The sequence below is a fragment of the Equus caballus genome, chromosome 3, assembly GCF_041296265.1.
Source record: "Equus caballus isolate H_3958 breed thoroughbred chromosome 3, TB-T2T, whole genome shotgun sequence".
NCBI classification, from domain to species: domain Eukaryota; kingdom Metazoa; phylum Chordata; class Mammalia; order Perissodactyla; family Equidae; genus Equus; species Equus caballus.
Window position 1 is genome coordinate 71154128 of NC_091686.1, and position 26606 is coordinate 71180733.

The 26606-nt window shown below is 34.9% G+C and overlaps 1 long non-coding RNA gene across 2 annotated transcripts in view; it reads right to left on the reverse strand.

The window, feature by feature from the left end:
* Window positions 1-18352: 18352 nt before the first annotated feature.
* LOC111772892 (uncharacterized) overlaps window positions 18353-26606 on the reverse strand; it is a 102228-nt gene continuing 93974 nt past the window's right edge. The window contains exons 5-6 of one of the 2 annotated variants that reach the window (XR_011437101.1): window positions 22571-22605; window positions 18353-20641 (exon numbers count right to left, since the gene is read on the reverse strand). This is a non-coding gene — a long non-coding RNA (uncharacterized lncRNA). The remainder of the gene's footprint in view (window positions 20642-22570; window positions 22606-26606) is intronic. The other variant, XR_011437102.1, reaches the window with a different exon arrangement.

Here is a 26606-nt window from a genome sequence, read left to right on the forward strand (position 1 = left end):
ATCTCTTTGAAATTCTGTAGATTTTTGCATCAAGAATTTTGATGTTCTATTGCTAGATGTATATCTGTTTAGGATTGTTATATCTTCTTGGGAAATTGATCCTTTTATCATTATGAAATGATCCCCCTTACCCTGATAATTTTTCTTGTTCTTAAAAGTGTTTTGTCTGAAATTAATACAGTTACTCTAGTTTTCTTTTTATTAGTGTTAAAATGGTATATCCTTCTCCATGCATTTTCTTTTAACTTTTCAGGGTCTTTATGTTTAAATGTGTGTGTATGTTTTGTAGAAAATATACATATTTTTTATATATTCTATATACACACATGTGCACAAACACACACAAACTTTGAAAATCTCTGTCATTTAATTGGTATGTTTATACCATGCTTATATGAAGTGTTGCCAGAGGTTGTTTTTCCACCTTTCTCTGATTTTAACTAAGCATTTTACATGACTCCATTTTATCTCCTTTCTTAGCATATTGATTATGCTTATAAAAATATTTTGCAGTCACCCCAAAGTTTGCAATATAGATTTTTAACTAACCGAAGTCTACTTTCAAAGAATACTATTCCAATTCACATGTAGTTCATGTAGTTTATAAGAGAATATTCCCAATTCTTCTCTCCCATCCCTTGTAACATTGCTGTTGTTCATTTCACTTATCTGCATGCTCTAATCACCCAATACAATGTTACTATGATTATAACAAACAGTCATCTTTTAGATAAATTAACAAAAAGAAAAATATAAGATTTTATTTTATCTTCATTGATTCCTTCTCTGATGCTCTCCCTGCCTCTATATAGACCCAACTTTCTGACATATATCATTTTTCTTATGTCTGAAGATAATCATCTAACATTTTTTACAGAGAAGGTCTGTTCAAAATGAATTCTCTCAGTTTTTCTTTGTCTTGGAAAGTACTTTTCCTTCATTTTTGAAAGCTAATTTTTCTAGGTATAGAATTCCAGGTTCATTTTTTTTTCTTTCAAGTCTAAATATTTCACTTCACACTCTTCTTGTTTCCATGGTTTCTGATGGGAAATTGCTGTAATTCTTATCCTTGCAATTTCTAGTTTTTATTGAAAAAGAGTTAGTCTTCAGTTTTTAATCTAGATAACACACTCAGAACTTTGCATGAGATTTTTGGACTGGAATTTTGTCCAGTGAAAATACGCTAAATCTCTTGCTGTCTCGGGGGGTAACAATGGTTAACTTCTATTATATTTTCTCAAATGTAAGCATGGATGTAAGAAAAAAGGCAAACATTCTAAAGGTTTCCATATTTTGTAAACTCTCAAGGACTCAGGCACAGTCAGTGCTCTCCATGTTGTCAGCCAAAACCAAAACCAGCATTGTTTGTTATCCCTGTGTCCACTGGCTCATTCTACCAGTTTAACCTGTGCAATACTTATCACTATAAATACAAAGTCCAAAACAATTTTTAAAGCTTTGAAGAGGATGTGTGTATTGATTTAAACTTTTCCATATTTAGGTTCATAAATTTATAGGAATCATTTCAAATTATATTTTGTGTTTCTCCCTTTTATGTAAGGCAGTTCCAGAAGATAATTCCATGATAGGAAATGTCGTTTATTCCCATATACTCCACCCCATTTTGATGTATTCTGTGCCTAATTTGTCTCTATCTACGCCCTTTACTCCCTTTCCCACTGGTCCTTTGTTCTGTCTGATGAAATCTTTTGAAGGTTTTCAGGGTTGAGTGCTGTTTCATTTTACTATTAATCAGCATAACACTCTCCTTTGTATCTTTTAAACATTTTCATAAGCAGAAAAGAAAGTAATGCAGTCTATTCAAAATGTTTAATATTAGAGAGCTATAGGAATACAATTATTTTGCTCAGAGATCTTTTAATAACTGGAAATGTCCAGAAAGAAAAAGAGAAGTGCTGATGGACATCAATGGACTCACATACAGGCTTTTTAAAGCAAGCTACATGTGCATTTATGATCATGGGAAATGTTACATATAAGTAAAATTTCTATATTATTGAGATACTACTTTCAGCAGCAAGGTAATCCTTTTTAGCTGCCACTTAATAACTACAATATAATTTATTTTATTTTGCTATAGTAAATTTATTGGTGACTATTTGGTAACTGTATCCGCCATTAAGAGTTTTAGCTGGTTTGTATTTTGACATCTCATACTTCTTTTTGTGGATATATATTTCCACATTTTATGGGAAATGTACATATGTTTTGCAAGTTACTGAGCAGCGAAGAGGTTCCTGACTTCATTACTGTTACCATTGCTCTTTTGTTGTTTGCTACCAAGTCGAATTTTCCATATGTGTTAACTATTCCTATTTAAGACATTATAGTCCAGTCCTCAACATTTTCAACAGGAGATAATGATTACCATTCATGGAAAAGAATAGGAAGGCTATATAGATTGAAATACTTCTTCAAATGACAGTATAAGTTATAAAAATCCCAGACTTTAAAAAAATATGATGGAAATTTAGATGCAGTCTTGTAGGTGGATTGAAATTTCTCAGTGAGAATTTTATTACTTGAGAAAGTCTGTATTGTTAAATTTAGCATTTAGGATGTTATGTATACTTGCACACATATTCTGGTAATAATGCTTTCTAATCATGTAGGTAGCAATTAGGAAATGTCATGACAGCATTTTTCAGAAAACGTTAGTGAATGCATAGAAAGTAACTTCTACATGTGTTTGAAAGTTTCAACTGCAAAATTTCTTGGCTCCATGGTTATCATGAGTTTATTCGTCAGGATTTGGGAAATGCTTAAAGCAAATGGGACCTCATTCTTTATCATCTTACCTAAGAGTGGTGGTCATATCTCTTGTTGGCCACAGCCTACTCTCATTAGTTTATAGGAAGAAATAACTGTCTTAATAACACATAATGTGGTAATAAAATAATATATGTATCAATTGTATATTTTATTACCACTTTTATTGATCATTTCTTGGATGTCAGACAATCTGGTAGAAGTTTAGTACACACATTTTAAAGAGAGGAAAATGAAATTTTGAAATAGGATTCAAATCTAAGCCTGCTTGACTCTAAAACATCATTCTTAACCACTATATGACGCTACATAGAATTGTATATAAATAATATCCAATCTCCTTCAGATATTATGTATTAGATTACGTTTCAAAGTACTATCATGAACATAATTAGTTTTGATGCCCAAGCTGACAACGTAAAGATTCCAAACGCTATCCACTCTCAGAGGCCTCCTGTTGCAGGGACACTGCCTGAAAATCTGTGAAGGTTAGATTTGTGGATGTTTTTCTTCTATAAGCTAGGTCATAATTGGTACTTTATTGTTTAAATAACGATGGCAATAGCATAGTTCAAGCTCATCTAGGGTAATGTACATTTTGAGTGTTGATCTGAAAACTTACTAATTAGAAAGGAATGTCTCTGGGAAAATGCATAGAGTCTAAACAAATGATTGATAGATTTTTTTAATGCAGCCTGTTCATTAAGATGGGACTGACTGTACTCTGTCCTGTTCTCTTCTAGTCAGGGAGGAAGAGAACAAGCTGTCATAAATCTTATGGAAAAACTTCAAGTGCAACTTTGAAAATGAGAAACAAAAGAGGAGAAAGCACAAATCATTTTCTCACAACTTGTGTCCTCTATTTCTGCTCCCTTCCTCTTTTCCTATTAGCATGAGTATCAAAATTCCTGAGTTTATTGGAAGCATTTGTAAAGAAAGATTCTTATTGTTTTCGCTGGAGATTCTGACGATAGCTGGGACTGGGGCCCCAGATTACGCATTTTGTATAAACACCAAAGTTGTTTCAATGGCTCTATTATCTACTTCTATTTCCAAGTGATGAAGATGAACTATCCTTACTTTCTAAGTCACTGCCAGATAGATAGATAGATAGGTAGATAGATAGATATAACAGCTACCAAGATATTCCTTTTGTACTGATTGAATTCCTGTTAGAGAATGAAAAAAAAAAGCAAATAAAACTTGAAACTAGTGGTTTAACATAATTTGAAAGGAAGTTCAGTGAATTACGCAGCTCAACTCTGGGCCTTTAGCCAAATGTGAACTGTGTTTTGAAATAAAAGAAATGGGTGATTTTCCAGCACAGTCTGTTCAGTGAACTATTCATTAGCTTAAACAACTGGTGTAGATTCAATTTCACTGAGAACATTTTTGCTTATTTACTGGGAAATTATTCTCTCCATTGAATAAAAGCTAAATTTCTAAATAGATTGGTACAAAGAAAAACTATATTCTCCCATTGTTTTGCCTGAATTGTTCTCATTGACATATTTTGGGGGCTTAGGCTTGAAGCACACTGGGCTTCTTCAATAAAGCCAAAACACAGAGAAAGTAAACTGGAAAAAAGCAGGAATATATAATAAAGTAAATAAATATGAAGTAAAATATTTTCAAAGCAGCCTATTGGTGAAGGCATAGCATTTGAGTGGTACAAAATTCTATCCCAATATCTGAATTTCCCATTGTCCGGCAATTTTACTTTTTTTTGAAGTATAACATACAAACAGAAGAGTGTACAATCTTAAGTATCCAGATAAATCTCCCCAAGTAAACATATCTGGGTAACCAGATCCATATCTCAAGAAACAGAGCAATATCAGCATACCAGGGCCTGCCTATATCTTGTACTCCTTTATAGTGAATATTCCCCACAATGAAAACCACAGTCCTGATTTCAAACACCAAAGATTAGGTTTGCCTTTTTTGAAATTTGTATTAATGGAATGATACAGGTGGACTGTTTGTCTTTCTTTTCACTCAACATTATAATTCGGAGATTTTTCCACATTGCATGTAGTTATAGTTTACTAAATATGGAGACTGGCATATTGATAATTTCAGGAGTTGTGGTTTTTAGATGGATATATTATATGGTTACTGAGTGGGCACTGGAAAAGAGGAGATAGGCCTCCCTGAGCTGGGATTGAAGAAAGAACATCAGAGAGTACCACAGGAGCTTGGGACTAGACCTGAGATATCTTCTGATGATTTCCAGAAAAAAATCCTTGACGAATTTAGGGGCAACTGAAGTTATTGTTGAGTAGATAAAGTGGAAACAGAACAATAGTGTTTTCATAAGGTGTGTATGACTGTCTTTATTCCTATGTTATTGTGGCCTAAAATGGGCATAATCTACACTTAGAGGTTTCATGGTATTACTTTTCACTTGAATAAGAATGGATACTGGGTTTCAATGCCATGCAAAGTGGCATGCCCTCCCTAGTTCATAGGATATATGAAAGTTGTTTTAAACGAATTAGTGTTCCTCTTACTAGATTGAAGACTTTATGTATAAAACGTATAAAGTCATTCCTCTATTTGTTTTTGAATTCCTAATACAGCAAGTAACTTTCAAAAATGAAATGTTGATTATTGTCTGCAATGAAGTGGAAAAGTAGAATTTCATGACTGGAACTTTGATTTTGAAACAATTTTGGTGGCCAACAGAATTTTCAGTGTTGTTATTGGTGCTGGGGTTTTTGTTTGTTTCATCTTTACTTTTTTAAGAATTTGAATGTCTTTATTTCTAAAATTTTTTTTGTGAGGAAGATTGGCTCAGAGCTAAGATCTATACTAGTCTTCGTCTATTTTGTATGTGGGATGCCACCACAGAATGGCTTGATGAGCAGTATGTAATTCTGTGCCCGTGATCCAGGCCTGCAAACCCCAGGCTGCCAAACTAGAGAGCAAAATTAACCTCTCTACCATGGGCAGCCCCTGAATATCTTTAATTAGGACACATAGGCTCCAGTTCAACCTAGGCCCCACTGCTGCCTTTTGTTGGTTTATGCATTTACATGACTTGTCTAATCCCCAAAAAGCATTTTAGTTTTTTCTTTGTCTGAAAAAGTCTTATCCAGATTCTTCCCTAAGATATATGGTTCCTCTCAAAGAAATATTTTCTGTTTCCACAATTTGTTATCATATTCAATCTTTTATTTGAACCTGAAATCTACATTCTTTTTAAACCATTCAAACTCTTTCCTGTTATCATTAAAAACACACACAGCCACAAATGTAAAACAAGTAAAAAATTGCAAAACGCAAGGTACAAAAGTAATATGCATTTAGTCTTTAGATAGAAAACTTATATTAGTATCTGGATGCTTCCAATTACTAGCTGCATGACCTTGGCCGGTTAGCTAGCATGTCTGATTCTCTTTCACCCTGCTAAAAAACATTCCAGAGCATTATTTTGAGAATAAAATAAAATGTTAAAAACATGACATATGCAAAATCTCATAGGCAGTACATACAATCTCGTGTGCAGTACACGAACAGCATGAAAGAAATAGCAATTGTTAATATTAATACTATTATTAATGAAACTATTCAATGACATTGTATATTAGAGTTAAGATTGTAAGCTTTGGAGTTAAGAGTGCCTGTGTCCAAATCATGGCCATGCCACTTACCGGCAGGGTGATATTGGTCAGGTAACTTAATCTCTCTGCCTCAGTTTCCTCCTTTGTAAAAATGAGCACAGCTATAGCTCCTACTCATGGAATTGTAGTGACAGTGAAATAATTAAACTTATGTCAAGCTCGTAGAACTGTGATTCACATATAGTAGGGCTCAATAAATGTTAAATACTCTTCTCATTAGTGAATTCATTCTCAGAGGGAATTTCATTTCAGAGAATGAATATATTGTTATCTCTAGACACTGGCCTGATCAAAACACTTTTAACTCTGAAAGCAACATAATTTTGTCTAAGAGCAAACATGAGGCAATGTGTCTAAAAAACAAGCATGGCAGAACAGGAAACACACACACACACTCTCACACACATTGGATTTGCATGGAGAGAGACTAGGCAGATTAAACTCCAAGCTGCTACTCTGTACTATGAAGGAAGAACCTCATTTGAAAACAATGTGTTATCGAAGTTGTTGTACAGTGTCTTCATCAATAAATTCTTACTGGATTTTAACAGTCAGAATTGTGTTTTCAACATTTTAATTTAATATATAAGTGCAAATTCCAAAATCCTTAACATAAAATTGTGTTCAGATGATTCATTTTGAAAAAAAACTTTGGGAAAAAAATGAATCTTATTGGAAGGAACATACAGAGAATATTGCCTCATAATTGTTTTATCAAATTCATCCTGTCACATGTATAGTACGGAATATGAAATTAAATACGACTAATCTGGTATAAAGGTACACTTAAAAACACACTCAAAAAAAAAAGAAAGAAAGAAAAAGAAGACAAACACAGACATGTCTAGAATTGGGAAGCAGTTCTGAACTGCCTTACGCAACACCTTGTTTTGTAGCTGTCTTGAGTCTGCCCCATTCAGCTATCACAGGTGTGTTTTAGGTTCGGCACCTTTATCAGTTTAACTTCTCAGATGGTTAGAACATTCTGACGCCAGTAATAATGAAATACTATGTGATGTTGTTGCCAAAAAATCATGCTGTACAAGCCAGCTTTAATCCTCTAAGGGGTAAGTGAAACCCAAAGAAATGAACAAGAGTCTAATTTTACACTTTATGGTTTGTTTATTAAAGACAAAAGACCTCTTGGATCCCAAAGGCTAAGACAAGTTCGTTAATCTTTTTCTGAAGTGAAAATAATCTTGCTGAATACATTGTCACTAAAGAGATATGAATGATTTTCAAACTGAATTCATGCACATTTTCTCCTTTTGTCCTAATATTCAAAGACTGTGCAAAATGTTTTACAAAGTCATAATACAGCTCAACAAGGGTTTGTTGTAAAAGTTATAAAATGAAAAAAAAAGTTTTTCTTTCTTCTTTCCCTCTTAAATTTCCTTTTTCCCACAGCATATATTAGTGTATTCTTATCACTTCCATCTCACTATACATAACTTAAAAATAATCCCAATAACTTTACCACATTTCTAGATAATTTTGAATTTAGAATCAATGTATGAAAATCTTACAGGCAATAAGCTGGACAGCTTCTTTCCTTAAAAAAATGCTTCTTCAAATTTAAAAAATGCATTTTTAATGAGCTAACTTTTGGAACTTTAATCAGAATGTAATAGCATGAGATAAAATATTACTGGGGCTTCCTTTTTGTGGAACTGGAAAAAAAAAAAACAAATACATTCTTGAGTACACAGTCAAATTAGAAAACCTAAGTGACAAAAATGAGCAGCATGAATGGAGCAGAGGCTTTCAGAATTGGAACCTGATTTCTAATTCTGCCTAAATAGCTATGCGATCATGGAAATCTCACTTCATTTTTCTGAGCCTGGTTTCTTCTTCCTTAGAATGGGAATGATCACACCTTGTCTGAGTGTGGCTCTCCACAATCACCAAATCACCTCTCTCATCAAGAGAAGTGTTCAAAATTGCCAAATCTGATTCTCCTATAAGTAAGCATCCCTGCTGGGAAAGAGCCAAAACATCTCCAGATGAAGGAGACATTGCAGATGTTTAAGCAGATCATTTGCATGTGATGAAAGAGGAGTTTATGAGGCTTGGCATGACTAAATCTCATGCAGAATTTGGTGGTGAAAAAATTCTAACTCTAAAAGAAGAGAAAAAATGAACCAAGCTGTGGGAATGTGTGCGCTTTACTTAGATTCTTTTCCTCTAAGAAGATTTATTGTTAGTGGCCAGTAGCAAATAGAAAGTGAGGAATAAACAGAAAATGGAGATAAAAGAGATAAAAAGAAGTTAAGAGGGGCTGGCCCCGTGGCCGAGTGGTTAAGTTCGCGCGCTCCGCTGCAGGCGGTCCAGTGTTTCGTTGGTTCGAATCCTGGGCGGGGACATGACACTGCTCATCAAACCACGCTGAGGCAGCGTCCCACATACCACAACTAGAAGGACCCACAACGAAGAATATACAACTATGTACTGGAGGGGCTTTGGGGAGAAAAAGGAAAAAATAAAATCTTTAAAAAAAAAATCCTTTAAAAAAAAAAAAGAAGTTAAGAAAAAGTATAATAAGGAGCACTTCAATGTGCAAAGATCTAAATCAGAACTACTGGGTAGAAAATTTAAAGTCTTGGAAAGCCTCCCAAGATTAAGGTTACTAAGTAATTTCAGTACAGAATAATAATTTTTTTATTAGAATTTCAAAAGGAAGTTTTGTTGTGAAGGTTCTCTATACCAGTTCATTTCAAACTGCTTGGGTTTGAAGAATCTCAGTTTCTTCTTCCCCCAAATGTGTAGGGTATATAATAAATGCTATTAAAGGTGCCACAAACATTTTTTTCAGACAGCAATAAAATAATTTTAACAAGTGACCCAACCACTATAGAATTTAAAGACTGGGAACGTTAGGAAAGGTTCATGACACCTGACCCATTGCAGCAGAGTCATCAGTGATTCAATTAAGAGTGAACATACAATTGACTACATAATCAAATGATAAATAGCTTTATTACTTATTGTAATATCGGGTATTTCTCATTTGACATATATTCATACATATGCAGAAAAACACACACACACACAGACAATTGTTAGTGTTTCAGGTTATCTACATTTATGTAACAAACTACCCCAAAATGTAGTGGTGTAAAACAAAAATATGTTATTATCCTCAAAGATACTGAGAGTCAGGGAACCAGGCAAGATGAAAAGAATATGGCTTGTTTCCACTTCATGATGTTGAGAGACTCAACTGGGAAGATTCAAATCTCAGATGACTGAGTATTGAAATATCTTAGAGGAGTTTTCAATCACAGGTTGGAAGCCTGGGCTGTGTTGACTTGAAAACTGCACTCAGTCAACAAGGGAGACCAGGGGGCTGCATGTCCTTCCTTGTGGCTTGAGCTTCCTTACAGCATGGTGACCTCAGTGTAATTTGACTTCTTACATGGCAAGTTAGAGCTCCAAGAGCAAATGTGCTGGCAAACAGGGTGGTATTTAACATAGCATTTTATGACCTAGCATCAAAAGTTAAACAGTGTCTTTTCTGATGTACTAAAGCAGTCACAACCCTATCTATACTCAAGGAGAAGTAACAAAGACCCCCTCATTGAGAAGAGTATTAAAAATTTTACAGTCATGTTTTTTTTAAACTTCCACAACAGTGTCATTGATAAATATTGAAACAAAATTTCCTGTTACAGCTGAAATCTTGATTGTCCTTCGTTTTATTCATTGGAATGAAAAATTACCATTAGATTTTAGTTATTACTGCTTTTTCCTATTGATTCTAACTAAAAGAAGAAAGTGTGATCTCTAGGGAGGAGTATCGATTACTCCCCCTGTGTTTTCTATCCAGTACTGAGGTCACACAGAGCTATGCTGTGAGCTCTCCTTAGAGAAATTTGTAGGTAAGCTGTAAGATTGCTAATGTTTTGCTGTGGGTAAAGAAAGAGCAAAGTTTTAGTCAAAAGCATTAGATGCTCAGTGTAGAAATAGGAGCAAAAGGGCAATATTTTGTAACCCAACTAAGAAAAAAAGTTAAACAGCCAGAGGATGCCACAAAGTGAAAACTACCCTTCACTGCTCAGCCTCACCCTCACCATGCCCCTCCCAGACTGGGCTTTCATGCTGCTACAGTTCTTTACCTTTTATCTCCTAATATGTTTAGTCCTCTAGAGGCTTTTTCCTGTTGGTTTTAGTCTTACTTAGTTAGAAGAAATACACTCCTGGTTATTACCTGCGCATAAGCTTTAGAGGGCCATACTCTAGCCTTTCTCTGGCTGCACCTCTGTCTATGGGGCAAGGAGTCTGGGCAGCCAGGGGTTCTGTCCCTCCTTCTAGACCATGTATTAGGAGTCCCAAATCCTGGAATCCCCCTTCCATAGAGCCCTAGCACCCTCCCAGCTCTATGAAGCTTTCTTCCCAGGTCAGTCCTCCTCAGGGCAGACCTCTGTTGCAGCCATGTACACCTCCAGACTTGAAGGATGCTCAAGTGGTGACTTTTTTCTCAGAAGGTGGGGTGTTGACAGAGCTTGAACATGTGGCTTAGTTTGTGCAGATACATTTATATAAGGCCTTTCGCAGTGGTAAATGGAGTGAGGTGGGCTGTGGGCCAGGGCTTCCATTTGTACTCTTGTCCTGACCTCACAAATGTTAGGAGCAGGTCAGTTCCAGGCTGTTTTTTATTTGGTAAAAATAAAAAACAGTAAATTATAAAATCCTTATTCCTTCCTATTCTCTCTTCTCACTCACATATTAGTTTGTTTTCCTGACATACGAGTCAGTAGAGATGGAACTGCTAATGCATTTCAGCTTATGTGTGTCATTATTTGTTTGAATTAAAGGTACTGGGTGTACAGCCCTCAATAGGGCATTTACCACTCCTGGCACTCCAAGCTGGAACTCTGGGCACACATTCCAGAGGGTTACTGTTGCACAATGATTAAAACATATATAGTAATTTATGTATAATACTTCATGAAGTTAACCGTTCCTAGGAAAAGTATTTTGTTTAGGCTGGTTGAGAACTACAGAAAAGGTAAAACTGGAAAATGTGCTCCAAAATATGTGATTTACAAATGAATTTCTTAACTGCAATTGATTTATAAATGGTCAGTTATACTGAAATCAACAGCAAAACAAGTTTACCCTTAAAATTCTCCTGATTAAAACAGTACAATTTAACTTGAATTCATCTATCTATAGAAACTTATCAGAATGCTAGCGTACAGAAATGGTGAAAGAAAACGTGATATTCAGGTTAAGCCAGCCAGTTTAAGTCTGGTTCCACAATCCTCTGAGCCCTTCAGCGGTCCTCTACAGCAGTCAGAATCTTAAGGGCTGAATATTTGAGGCTTCCAAAACTTTTATTGTCACTGCTTTCTTCTTGTTTTTATGAAATTGTTGACAGACTTATCTTTGTGTCATCCTAAATCACATACTTCCTGCAAAACGGTAGAGCTAAGTTTGGGAAATAGAAAGTTTATTGATAAAATACAGAGCCCGCTTGATAAAAAATGAAGAAAGAAGGATGATATACTTATACTTGGGAAGTTTGCTGATCTGTTGGGCTAGTTACTTTTCAGGACAATGTTAACTTGAAAAGGAAAGTGCTTTCTCCTTATCTACATTGAAAGCAGTGAGGAGAAATATATACTTCCACTGTTGTTACAGGGCATACGATATAACTTTTCCCTTTTATAAAGATTTCATTTTAACTAATTCTCTGTAGTACTCTGGAGCTTATTCAATAGGATAGAGCTTAATGTCTGAGCGTGTCAACAGTAAGTTAGCCTCAACAGTCCCCTGAGAATCAGGAGTTAACTTGGACATCTTTACCTGCTACCAGGATGAGTGAGCACCTTAGCTAATGTATGTGTTTGGTGTGTTAAAAGCTATTTTTCTTTTTGGTCCCTTGATGAATAAGAAGTCCTACTCAAAGTGGTGAGAAACAGCCCCAATGTGTACAGTCATTTTACATTATCATGAAACCTTCACAAAATCGAACCTGGGTAGGCTTGCCATAAAAGCCACATAAATATTTTGCCACATATATGAGCTGATTAAATATACGGTTTAGTACACCTACCCCACCATACTCTGAATAGCATGGTTAAAACATTTTAACAAAAAGGAAGATCAGGAGTCAGGGGCTAAAAAATAAAATAAAGGGTAGAGTGAAGGAAAACAGCAAAGGAGATGTAAACTGGTTTTCTAGAAGAGTAGGAAAGCAACACATAGGGAAATACACAAAGACAACTGAGCTTGGTCATGGCCTTGAATTTAAAATGAGACCTGGGGCCGGCTCCGTGGCCGAGTGGTTAAGTTCGCGCGCTCTGCTGCGGCAGCCCAGGGTTCAGAACCTTCGCGCGGACATGGCACCGCTCGTCAGGCCACGTTGAGGGGGCGTCCCACATCCCACAACTAGAAGGACCTGCAACTAAGATATACAACTGTGTTGGGGGGGGGCGGGGGGGGGCGGAGTTTGGAGAGAGAAAGCAGAAAAAAAATTAAAGTGACAACAGTTACCATGGGAGTGGGAGTTTTTTAGCCTTGTTTGGGCACAAAGTAGGTGGAATGTTGAATTTAATCAGGATTGGGATTTTTCAAAAGAAGTGAGATGACGAGTGAGAGACGCAACAAATCTGAGTAAGTAAGCAAGGGGGTGATTAGAATGAGCTATCATAAAGTATTTATTGAACAAAGTCTCTAGCATATGGTATTACAAATCATAAACATAATGACAATAACCAGCATAGGTTACTTTCTAAATGCCAAGCGCTGGGCTGACCTTGTATCGTTTCATTTAATCTTAAAAATTTTCTTTTACATAGGTACTGTTCCTAGCTTCATTTTATAAATGGAGTGACTGAGCAATTAAATACTCTAAATCACATAGCTCATTCAGTTAGGTATCAAGTGTAACATAATCATAAAAACCAGCATGAGTAAATTGCCATGAAAGAACACTGTTGGAGATTTAGTCTCTTCAGGCAAGAAGGCCACATGGAAACATACCACCAGGAAGGTCTTATTTAAGCAATACTGAAAGAATCCACAAAATAGGAAAAGACTATTTAAACAATCAAACAAACAAAAATAACACAAAATTTTTAAATGGATAAAAATAATTCTTGGAAATGTGACAAAGAGCAAGTAAAAAATCATTCTTTCCAAATTAAAAAATTCAATAGTGGAGCAGAAATAGATATGAAAACTGAGTTCTCTTAAAAGTTAAATGAAAGAACTATCCTATAAATAAAATTATCAAAAAATGAAAAGCATAAGTGACAACATTAGGTATTAGAGAAATGGAGGAAAGACCAAGAGCACTCTTTAAAGAGGAGCAGCATGGGATTCAGACAGACAGGAAGTGAGAAAACAAAATCAATAATTAAAAAATGGCTTCTTAAAAAATGTTTTGCTCTGCTGAGGAATGAATTGAAATTTCAAATGAAATGTGCCCAATAAATTCAAGGCAACTTTTAAGAAACGGAGTCTCACAATGGAAAGATTTCAGAATTTGAAGAGAAAAAGGTTTATGTTCTATCGGGTAGAATAAGTTGGTTGATTTTATTTCAAAGAGAGGAAAATCAGACCACTATTGAATTCCTAGTCTATAACACTGGAAACTGTAACGTACAGCTTTATAGAAAAATGAATGTTTGTGCCCTAAGAATCTTGTCCCCTGCCAAAATATTATTTGTATAGTAAGACCAAAGTGAAATATTTTTGGACATTTAATGGTTCAAACTGTATTCACTCATTTACATTTTTGAGAAAACTATTAGAAGTATTTATACCAAAAATAACTCAAACAGTATAAAGATCTAAAAATAGGAGAAGATGAAATGAGCCTTAAATAGTGCTGAATTGAAACTAATAAAATGAGCAGCAAAATATACACGTGAGTTAATGTGCTTGGAAATTGCTTGAAAATGATTCTTAAGATAGGGAAGGTAAATATAATGTATTAACAAAAATATTTGTAATGCATATGAATGATAAGATACTGTTACTCAAAATGAAAAATTTGACAAAACAGCAATCTTCTTAAAAATGTGCGAAGATGATTAGAAAATTTACAGAAGTATATATCCAAATGGCCATTAAACTCGTCTTTTCTAGTATTACAATTCCAGCAATCTTTCAACACACAGAGATAAACAATCCATTGATTTTGCCACTTGTCACTGTCTCTCATTTCCTCTCATATCGATATTTATCTCCTTACCCAGCAGAGATTTTATGGTACATTATATTAATCACTGTTGTATTGATTATATACTTATTATTAGTTTCTCTACCCCATCTTCATATTGGTCTGGCAAAGCCCAGTCTAGGCAGTGAAGGGTGGCTGGAGAAATCCAAACAATCATGCTGAATAACAACATTTATATTCATAATCATGACTATAGAGCATGCTGGTTTCATTCACTTTTTCACTCTTCTAGAAGACAATTTCATACTTTCTTTGCTGCTCTCAAACCCGCAAAACCCCTTCTGTTTCATGACAAAGGCAATCAGAAGAGAATTTCCAGAAACTCCTATCAACCAGCTTACGTGCATCTGATATTTTACGCTATTCCTATCTTTTTCTGTAGATGCACTATCCATGTTGTCATACAATGTCAACCCTTCCAGAACTGCACTAAATTCCATGCCCACTTACTCTCTTGACTCTTCAAGAATATCATTCGACCAATATTTCCCTGTTTCTTGCACAATCATTCCCTCATCTCATAAATGTTACTTCTTCCATGTCAAAAACAAAACACAAAAATCTCTTTACCCTACATTAGCCTCCATCACTTCATCTCTTCTCCCTTTACAGCAACTCTAGAAAGTGTAAACTATGTTCACAACCTCCGGATTCTCTCCTCCTTCAGTTCACTCCAGTGAGGCTTTCACGTCCATTACCTCATTAGATTGCTCTTGCCAAGTTCACCAAAAGCCTTCACACTGCTAAATTGTATGGCAAATCTTAATTGGTTTATTATCAGCATTAGACACAGTTAATTATTATTTTCTTCTTGGAAACTGACATTTGACTTTTGGAACATTATTCCCAATTCGTTCTCCCCTTACTGCACTGGCTGCTCCTTCCCAGTTTCCTTTGCTGCTTTCCCCTCATCTTGATAACTTCTGAATACTGGAGTCTTTCAGGACTCAGTTCTAGAATTTCTTCTCCATCTACACTTACTCCATAGATGAACTCATCTAGTCTCACTGCTTTGAAAATCATCTGCAAGCTGGTGACTTCCAAGTTTATGTTTCCATTCTAAACTTCTCCTCTGAACTATAAACTTCTCTCTCCAAAACTGTACTCAATGTCTACCTGGATGTCTAATAAGCATCTCAGATATAAGGTACCCCAAACTGAACTCTCAATTTTGACCTTCAAAGCTGCCCCCACCTCATCTTTTCTTCACTTCAGTAAATATCAACTCTATCATTACAGTTGTTGAAGTAAAAGAACCTTAGAATCATTCCCAATTCCTTTTTCTCTGAGATTTGCAGCACCACCTTCAAAATATATATAAAATCCAACCTCTTCTCACCACATCTTCCACTAATACCTTTTCCCAAACTCTGTACCAATGGCTTTGATTATTGAAACAGTCCTAACTTCTCTCCATGCTTCAGCCCTTGCTCTCTACAGTCAACTCTCATCCCAGTAGCCAGAAAGCTCCTATAAAGGCATAAATCAGTTAATGTCATCTCCTCTGCTTAAAACCCTTCTGTAACATACCGTTTCACTCAAAGTTTAAACCAATATTCTTGCAATGGCCTTCACCACTCTATATAATCTTCTTTTATTTCATCTCTCTGACCTCTTTGGTTCTCATCTCCAGCCTTGCCTGATCTCTTAATATTCTTAAACTATTTTAAACATGATCCTGCCTCAGGGCTAGAGGTCTTCCATGTATTTATAACTCTCTTTCCTTAGAGATACAGATGACTCACTCTCTCTGTCGTTTCAAAGGTTATTTTATTGGAAGACTTCTCTGACCACCCTGTAAAACCTACTTGCCCACTCCCCAGTCCTTTCCACCTTGACCATCTTTTATTTTGCTTCACATCACTTATCATCATCTAATATATTATATACTAATTTCCTTATTTGCTTACAGTCTGTCTTTTCCCAAACAATGTAAGCTCCATGAGGGCAAGGCCTTATCTGCTTGTATACTACTATATGCTCAGCATGCAGAATAGTAAGTAGCAGGTGCTTAATGATATTCACTAAATTAATAAGTGGACACATGAAAAAAGGCTCGACCACTAATAGGAGCCTGCTTACTAAGATAATAAAATATCATTTCACCTGTTGTAATGACAAAATATTACTGTAGCATCTACCACTGCTGGTGGGAATATAGCTGCAAGAGGTTTTTTCTAAAAAAAAATGTTTATTATAATTAAAAATACCACATTTTTCACCCAGCAATCTCATTACTGGGAAATCTTTTTCAAAGAAATAGAAGCAACATCATGTATTTATTATAGCATTGTTCATAGTGGTAACAAAGGATGCATTTTTAGTGTCCGCTAAGATGGATTTGGCAAAAAAATTGCAGTAAATGTATACCACAGAATAGGCCAATTATATTGACCTTGAAGATGTTCATGATATATGGCAACTTAAAAAAGTAAATTGTAGAATGCTAAGGGCCACTTGGTGAAAAAGTTAGATTTATTATTTACTGCATCAAGAAAGTATTTGGGTTTGTTTTAAGTGATTTTGGGAAAGGTTCAAGGAAGTTGGGGAGTGCCCTACTCTGAGATAGTCAGAAAACAGGAGCAATTCTATGACGAATATCTTAATATTTTATCTAGGAGGTGGAAGGAATAGAGTGAGGCTAAAGCTGTCATTGGTAAAGAACTGTTAATCACTCACGTTAACTGAAAGAAAGGTATTTAATTATTTTTGTAGTTCTGCAGTCTTCTTGTTTCTATTTGGGCTTAGACAGAATTATCTTGTTTTTCCCTCGCTTATCCAGTCACAGAGTGACCTCATCTGATATTGATGTTCTGTGAAATCTTTTATGTTGAATAGGAAACATGGCCAACATGATAATGCCAGGCCAGCTACTAGCAGACAGCTGGCTACCATCAAGGCTACTTTTTTTATTTCTCAAGATTAATGTGCAAATTGTGATATCATTTTTAAAAAGCATATCATAGACAACATCAGAAAATCATAAATATATTCTATATATCTGTGTGTATATAGGCACATACACATGCCCATACGCACATACATATTAGAGTGTATATGGGTATATATGTGTAGGAGTGTGGAAATAATCAGGAAAAATACACGACAAATGATTAACATTAGCCAGGGGTAAAAGGGAGTAGGATAAGTTCGAAAAGAGGAGAAGGAAACATTATCAAAGTTTTTATTAAATAACTATGAAGTCCTCTGCTGGTTGCCACGATCGTATATGTGTAATAGCTGTAAATCTCAATGGGAAAGCTAACAAAATCTCAAGACAAAAGAAAACAAAATTATGGGCCTAAGGAACAATTTAATTATAACCTAGGACCAGGAATCCCCAAGTTTTATAGTAAAACCCAGGAGTTGGAATAGGAGGAGGATGGGAAGGAAAAATCATCTGAAAGTTCTCATTATACATGCTGTGTTAAAGAGAAAGCTACGGATGAAGAAGTAAAATTCTACTAAATATTTTCTATTCTAGAGGATAATATTTCATTTGATGGGTGAAATTATATACCTTTGATAAATTTGAAAAACTTTTTCATTATATAAATCTAGAAATAGAAAAGATATTAGAACGTACAAATAACCTGGGGAAGCAAAACGAATTAAAACAGTAAATAGTAGTTTTAAAAACTAAATAAAAATATTAAAAATCTTGAACAATCTAAAAAATAAGAAAAGTGAGAAAGAAAGAATGAAAAGGAAGAAAGAAAAAGAAAGAGATTAATAAAAACAGATAAAATATGCATTTTTAATAACATGATACACGTCAGGAATAGACAGGAAACTTTGAGTCTAAAATTATAGTGTGAAATATACAAACAGATGAAAACAAGGATATTGAGGATATTAATAATGTCATTAATGTGTTTGACATGATTGACTGATATTAAACTTTCTTATAGAGAATGCACAGTCCTTTCATTCATCCATAGAGGATTTACCAAGTTGATTACCCAATGACCCCAAAATAAATAAGATGTAAATATAAGCCAAATTAAGAAATGATACTGAGTCTATTTTATGATCAAGTGCAACACTAGAAATTTATTATTAAAAGTGAAAACAAAATCCCTGTCACCTTGAAATTTAACAAATAAATGACTCCTTTTAAGATGAGCAAATCTCAAAGTATTAGCTTTAAAATGTCATTCTCTTTCATAAACATCACCCCCAGATCTTACGCCCAGGTAGAATATTTTTTTTCTGGATCATATAAGAAACCAGGTTCAAGAGTTGGTGAGTATTATAGCTATGATTATATGCATAGGAAATATGAAGTAAGATTTATTTCATTGTTACACAGGAAATAAGACCTAATATGTATATAAGTTATGGAAAGAAGTTTCTTATTTTCTCTTAAATGACCTGCAAATTCCATTCCAAATCTGGAGTTCCATAAGAAAACTATTCCTATAGAGGTGATTCCTAAAGAGAAAAATTAATTTGAATATTTTGTCTTCTTTCATTAGCACTGATGACAATAACCATTATCTTGATTTTTACATAACCTCAAAATACATACTTCAGTACAATGGAAACCTTGAATAGAAAGACCATTTACTTAAATGGTATTATTTTTAGCCAATAGTTGATGAAAATTCTCAGGACCGGAAGGGACTCAAGAGTTTGATACTTCAGCTTAACATTTCCTGGAAAACCACTGATATGTCCATGCCAATGAAAATAGGAGAGAAATGAAGCCAGAAAACTTACCTTTTTATCCATTAACTGGGACATGAAACCGTTTATTAAGAGGGATAAAGAATGGATTAGTGCAAGCTACAAATTCCTCCATTTAGCTGAGATTGTAGATGTCAGTTAAAACAAAAATCAAAAGCTAATGACTCCTTGGGATTTCTCCACCAAGGATTTTTTTTTTAATAGTGGTTTCTAAATTTCGTTTTCCCCTGGAAACTGCTTTCTATATAACTGGCGTCTCTAATTAGTGACATAGAGAAAAATCTAAAGAAGTTTCCGCCCATGATTTTGTCACTAACGTTTTGTAGCCAAAATGAAATAAAATGTGAAATATGTAATTGATGTAAATGAAATATAATTCCAAAGCTCCCATTTGTTAGGAAATTCTCAACTTCTCTGACTTTGATTTCTTCATCTATAAAATAAAGATCACAGAAATTTGTGAAGGTTCAACAAGAAACTATTTGTAAAGAGTTTTTGAAACTCTAATACACAAATGTGTATCATTGGACGGCTGTAAATATTAGGCCTTAGGTTAAACCCAGAACTTACTCATGACTACTTTTCCTTCAAGTAGTTTGTCTCGCTTTGGGATGTTCTGCACCCACGTGAAGGTAGCTGATCATGCTGACTAGGTATGATGAGTCCAAATTATTAGAATTTTCATAATTTTGGTGATGGAGTAAAAATAAAGTTCACCCACCTGCACTTGTGTATACTAGATATTTTGTTGATTTATATAAATATGTAACATAAGCATATGATTATATATAATATAAAGCAAATATATGATGTAAAACAAATTATATGTGTGTACAGGTACACATAGATATACAAAACCAATATGAACACACACAACATATTTAACAGGAAATTTCATGACTATTCTCCAGTCATTAGTTTCCTTGATATCTAGCAAGAAAGCAGTTTTCAGGTTAGGGCCACTGCTATTTATAAATCAAAATAGTAATATAAATATATTACAAGTTTGACCAGATTTAATTAGCAACATATAGGACCCATTGACATGTTGTTTAAACTAATTTAAAACAGTAAAATATGTCAATTATTATTTATTATCAGCTATTAACATTTCTAAAAATAATTCCATTATATGCACACATATAATAAAATTAACAGTACTTATGGGGCCAGCCCAGTGGCACAGTGGTTAAGTTCACACATTCTGCTTCGGAGGCCTGGGGTTCGCCAGTTTGGATCCCGGGTGCAGACATAGCACTGCTTGTCAAGCCATGCTGTGGCAGGCGTCCCACATGTAAAGTAGAGGAAGATGGGCATGGATGTTATCCCATCTTCAACAAAGGAGCTAAGAACATACAATGGAGAAGGGAAGTTCTCTTCAATAAATGGTTTTGGGAAAACTGAACAAGCACATGCAAAATAATGAAGATAGACCATTATCTTTCACTATACACAAAAATTAACTCAAAATGGGTTAAAGACTTAAATTTAACACGTGAAACCATAAAACTCCTAGAAGAAAATATACACAGTACACTCTTTGACATTGGTCATAGAATGATCTTTTCAAATACCGTATCCACTTGGGCAAGGGGAAAAATAGAAAAAATAAACAAATGGGACTTTATCAGACTAAAGAGCTTCTTCAAGTCAAAGGAAACCAGGAACAAAATGAAAAGACAACCCACTGACTTGGAGAAAATATTTGCAAATCATATATCTGATGAGGGGTTAATCTCCAAAATATATAAAGAACTCATACAACTGAACACCAAAAATAAAAAAATCCAATCAAAAAATGGGCAGAGGATATGAACTGACATTTTTTCAAAGAAGATATACCATGTCCAACAGGGACAAGGATCTTCAACATCGCTAATCATGAAGGAAATGAAAATCAAAACATCAATGGAATACCACATTAAACCTGTTAGAATGACTATCATTACCAAGACAAAAAACAACAAATGTCGGAAGGATGTGGAGAAAGGGGAATCCTCATACATTGCTGGTGGGAATGCAAACTGGTGCATTCACTATGGAAAACAGTATGGAGATTTCTCAAAAAATTAAAAATCAAAATACCATACGACCCAGCTATTTCACTACTGGATATTTATCCAGGGAACTTGAAATCAATAATTCAAAAAGATTTGTGTACTCCTATGTTCATTGTAACATTAATCACAATAGCCAAGACATGGAAGCAACCCAAGAGCCCACTGACTGATGAATGGATAAAGAAGATCTGGTATGGGCTGGCCTGGTGTTGTAGTGGTTAGGTTCATGTGCTCTGCTTTGGTAGCCTGGGGTTTGCGGGTTTGGATCCTGGGTACGGACCTGTCACGGCTTGTCAGGCCACACTATGGTGGCATCCCACATACAATGGAGGAGGATTGGCATAGATGTTAGCTTGGTGACAATCTTCCTCAAGCAAAAAGAGGAAGATTGGCAACAGATGTTAGCTCGGGACCAATCTTCCTCACACACACACACACACACAGAAGAATTTGTGGTATATATATATATATACAATATATATATATACAATGGAATACTACTCAGCCATAAAAAGACCCAAAATTGTCCCATTTGCAATATCATGGATGGAACTTGAGGGTATTATATTAATGAGATAAGCCAGACAGAGAAAGACAAACACCACGTGATTTCGCTCATATGTGTAAGGTAAGCACATACATAGACAAAATGAACAGACTAGTGGTTACCAGAGGGGAAGGGGGCTGGAGGGTGGGCATAAGGGCTAAAGGGGAATGTATATATTGTGACTGACAAATAATGATGTACAACTGAAATTCCACATTATAAACTATTATGACATCAATAAAAAAGAATCTTCAGGGTTTGCCAGTAGGCTAGACGCCCTGGGCAGAGTAGCAGTTCAAGTCCAAAGGCAGTCTGTTGGCAGAATTCCTTCTTACTTAAGCAAGGTCAATCTTTGTTGTATTAAGGCCTTCAAGTGATTGAATGAGGCCCACTTATATTATAGAGGGTAATCTACTTTACTCAAAATTCACCTATTTAAATGTTGACTTCACTGAAAACATACTTTCACAGAAACATCCAGAATAATGTTCCATGAAATATGTGGGTGTGTGGTCTAGAAAGGCTGACACATAAAACTATTACCTGGAGCCACTAGATGACTTTAACAGAATGAGGGATATCCAGCATGATCAGAAGAACTGCCCAGCAGTACAAACTGTTGACCCATAAAATTGGTAGTAAATAAAACAATTGTTATTAAACTTACCAAATTTGGGGGTAATTTATTTTTCACAGCAATACCTAAGTGACACACAAGGAACAAGGAATAAAATAACTCTGATTAGAAAATGTGTAATATGAATTTTATGACACTAAGATCCAACCAGAACAAGAAAGCAGTTTTTTAAATCAAAGTTATCAAAGAAAAGTTTGAGTTAAAAGGATACACATATATTGGATGAATTCATTACATGTTATGACAAAATAAATCTATAGGGGTAACATAAATTAAACACACACACACACTAGCAACCACAAACATTAGCTTTTTGCCAGAAAAATCTTGTGAACTTAAATGTTGTCTTTTGTAACTATAATTGGAAAAAGACAATAGAGTATGACCTAATTCATGTTTACTGAAAAATGTAGGGATCAAAGAAATTAATTATCACCCCTGCTGTCATCCGGGTGTGAAGGTGAAACATATACTACTAGATATACAAAGACTCAGAAAAAGTTTTATCTGAGGACTTGTATTGAAATATTTAGTTGAAGACATTCTATTTAGCTAACAGGTAAATTATATCAGAAATTCAAAGATGGAGAAACTACTCTATGGAACATGTGCTTATTTTCTTTTATTCAAATTAAACCTGAATTCTTTGAATTGATAGAGAATATTTGTAGTTAAGTGTATGCATTCTAAGTGGACTTGAATTTGAAGGGTTGTTTAGTGCCTCCAATGTTCTCCTTTGTTTTCTCTCCATTACCATCACATAAAGTGCACTTTTAAGGGACTAATTCCCACTTACAATCTGGATAAAATTTATTCACACATTAGTTTATCAATTAAAATAATAATGGTTATGTTCTATTCCAGTACTTAATTATTGCTAAATATGACATATTTGGGACACTATGGAAAAAGACATACTAATTTATTTTTTCTCCTTCAAAATGATTGCACAAAGACACATAATAGTAATTTTCATTCCCAAGGATTTTTTGGTATTCACAGGTCATAACATTGGATTCATAGTCTTTAAGTTAGTCATTTTCTTTGTTCCTTTCTGACTTTCTATTCTTAAGGAGGTTATTTGCTTGATGGTCAGCAGCTTTGAACATGCATTTAAATCTTTTGAGATAATATAGTGCACCAGGGAGACTATTATGATTATTAAAAACAGGATGATTCCCAATGTCTGAGATGTGCTTCGGAGATTTGATCCCCAAGACTCAAACCAATCAAAATCAATAAGACAAAGAAAAACCTCATTGAAGGTGTCACCTCCGTAAACCAAGTGATTTGTTCAGTGATCTTATGTAGCTGAGTTTCAACTTCTAAAGAAGTGTCAATGCAAGTGCAGCAAGTGGTGTTGGCCATCGCACAAACACTTCCCTGCTCAACTTAAAGATAATCAAGGGCTATTCTATCATCAAGAACAACTTTGGTCAGCTAGTCTTAGGAAATTTGTTGGCAATCTATTGCTTTAGCAGTGGATTCTGCAGCATCTTCAAGAGTTAAGGAAAGATTCCTGATCATTGCCTCATTTGCACTTACTCCTAGTCAAGGGATCAGTGATATACCAAAGGAAGTTAATTTTGAATTATGAATGCCTCCTGGCAATTCCCATTTGAGTCTATGTTCAGGACTAGAAAGGTTACAGCCACGGAGGCCAGTAAAATTTAAGGGTCTGTTGACTGCTCTGGTGATTTTATTCTGGTTACCTTTGCCTCGTGTCCTTTTTACAGGACCTGGACTCAAGTTTCCGTGGATTTGGGACTGTTAACCAGAGACAGGGAAATTGAGGCACAGGGATAGGGAGTCTGATACAATAGAAAGAGGGCTGAGTTTGCTCCAGAGAAACTGAGGCATTGGAAATCAGGGAGAAGTTTGTGAGAGGTAGAACTGCAGAATCATCAGTATCATGGCAAACCCAACAGTCATCTGGAGGTGGGATTACCCCTTTTCAACGGCCTGAAATATGTGAACAATCATAATATCTTTCCAGACCACTGCAAGGCAAATGTGTACAAAAGAATCATAAATACCGTCATGATGTAAGAATTAGGAAAAAGATGGTCACAGAGGGCAAAAAATGTTTTTGATCTGACATTTTGTGAGGAAGCAGCCTACCTTGATGTTGGCCACTTCTCTTCCTAGTCAATTTGATTTTGGGGTTTCCAGTATTTGCACAGGACCAGATGTCAGGTGGAGTTAGTGGAGGTGTTAGTTGTGAAATAAGTACCCAAGTTTTGACATCTTGTAGTTTGTCAGCCATGTCAGTAACCAAGAGTTCTTAGTAGGTTCCTTTCCCTGAGCCTCACTTGTAAAAGCATCAGAGCAAAACAATAACTGTCTGTAAATGACAAAAGACTTAAAAATGCCCATTGTTAAAGATCTGCTGAGAGTTCCTTATAGTGAAATTGATAAGAAAATTTCGTTTCTGAAACATGCAACATTTTAAGATAATAACTGGAATTATGACTGATATTATACCATGACATATCAGAATTTAGGAATTTTATACAATTTCTTCAACACGTATAAACCTATACAAACACAACATAAAGACGGCTTAGTATTACTTCTTATTTGGCAATGCTTCCGATGTAATTTAACATATCAAATAATCCTAATTGTTTTAACATCTTCCTTTTCATAGGGAGAGAGAACAAATCTTTAGAGTTGCTCCAGGGGACCTTCAGAAAGTCCCAAAGTTATTGTGAGATCAAAAAGACTTCACTTGGAATATTACTTTTGGAAAGTTTGTCAAAAATGTACATTTAACCAAAATGACAATAGAAGACGTTAAAGACAAATACGGAAGGTTACGTAGTTGTGAGCAAAGCTTAGCTCTTTTAATATCAAGAAGACTAGGTTTACTAAAGTAATCAAAGACCTGATAAAGACAACACAAAGTACAATCATTTTGGAAAAACACAAAATCTTTGCTGTCCAGGCAGATTAGTTAAAAAAAAATTACTTAAAAGGTAATTACTGAAAAGGTAAAAAAACCCTTTCACAATAACTTATCAAAAGCAGATCAAAATCAAGGAAACTTTGTCCTTTTAACAGCGAAAAAACTGAGTTCTAAGTTTGCACCAGTGTACTTTTGATATGAAAATTTATTTTTTTAAATACTTAAATAAATGCATGCCAATTTTTAGCCAGCTTTGCCATACATAAAATTTGTTCCCCAAGATTTCTTTTCCACAAGGCTTCTACAATTTTGTCCTATTTTTTTTCTTTCTCTTTCGGGAACAATCAATCATTCTACTTTCCTGATCTACTTTTTATATATAGTTGTTTCCTTTCACACTTATTATTTCTTAGTTATTTTACTTACATATATTGATTAATTTCTAGAAGTATATTCTTCTACATAGTAAAGTTTTTGATGCGACACAAGCATGTTTACTCATAGACCCAACATCTTAAGTTTCTTGATAATAAAAGGCCAAAAGTAGATACAGGTAGGGACTGTCCCAGTGGTGCAGTGGTTAAGTTGGCATGTTCTGCTTCAGCAGCCTGGGGTTCACCAGTTCAGATCCCAGATGCGGACCTAGCACTGCTTGACAAGCCATGCTGTGGTTGGGGTCCCACATATAAAGTAGAGAAAGATTGGCACAGATGTTAGCTCAGGGTGAGTCTTCCTCAGCAAAAAGAGGAGGATTGGTGGCAGATGTTATCTCAGGGCTAGTCTTCCTCAAAATAAAATAGCTAAATAAAATTTAAAAAGTAGATAAAAGTATGTTCAGTAATTAATGTTTCAGAATTTTATTTTATTTGGAAATTATCAAGATAGTCAGTGACTATCCATCATTTAATTTAACTTAGCAAAACTTTAAGGTTTCAGCTACCAACATGATTTGGGGAAACTTAGTAGACAAACCACAAAACATAATTATTCCTGAGACGTTCACCTAGAAACTTTTACCCTATTTACATCTATTTAATTCACTTGTACTTAACAATTATGTTTAAACTACCCATAAGAACTTCATGAGACATTAGGGAACTATTTATCATCCCAAGCTATTTTCCTCGCTGAGCAAATTTTGCAACAGAGATAACATGA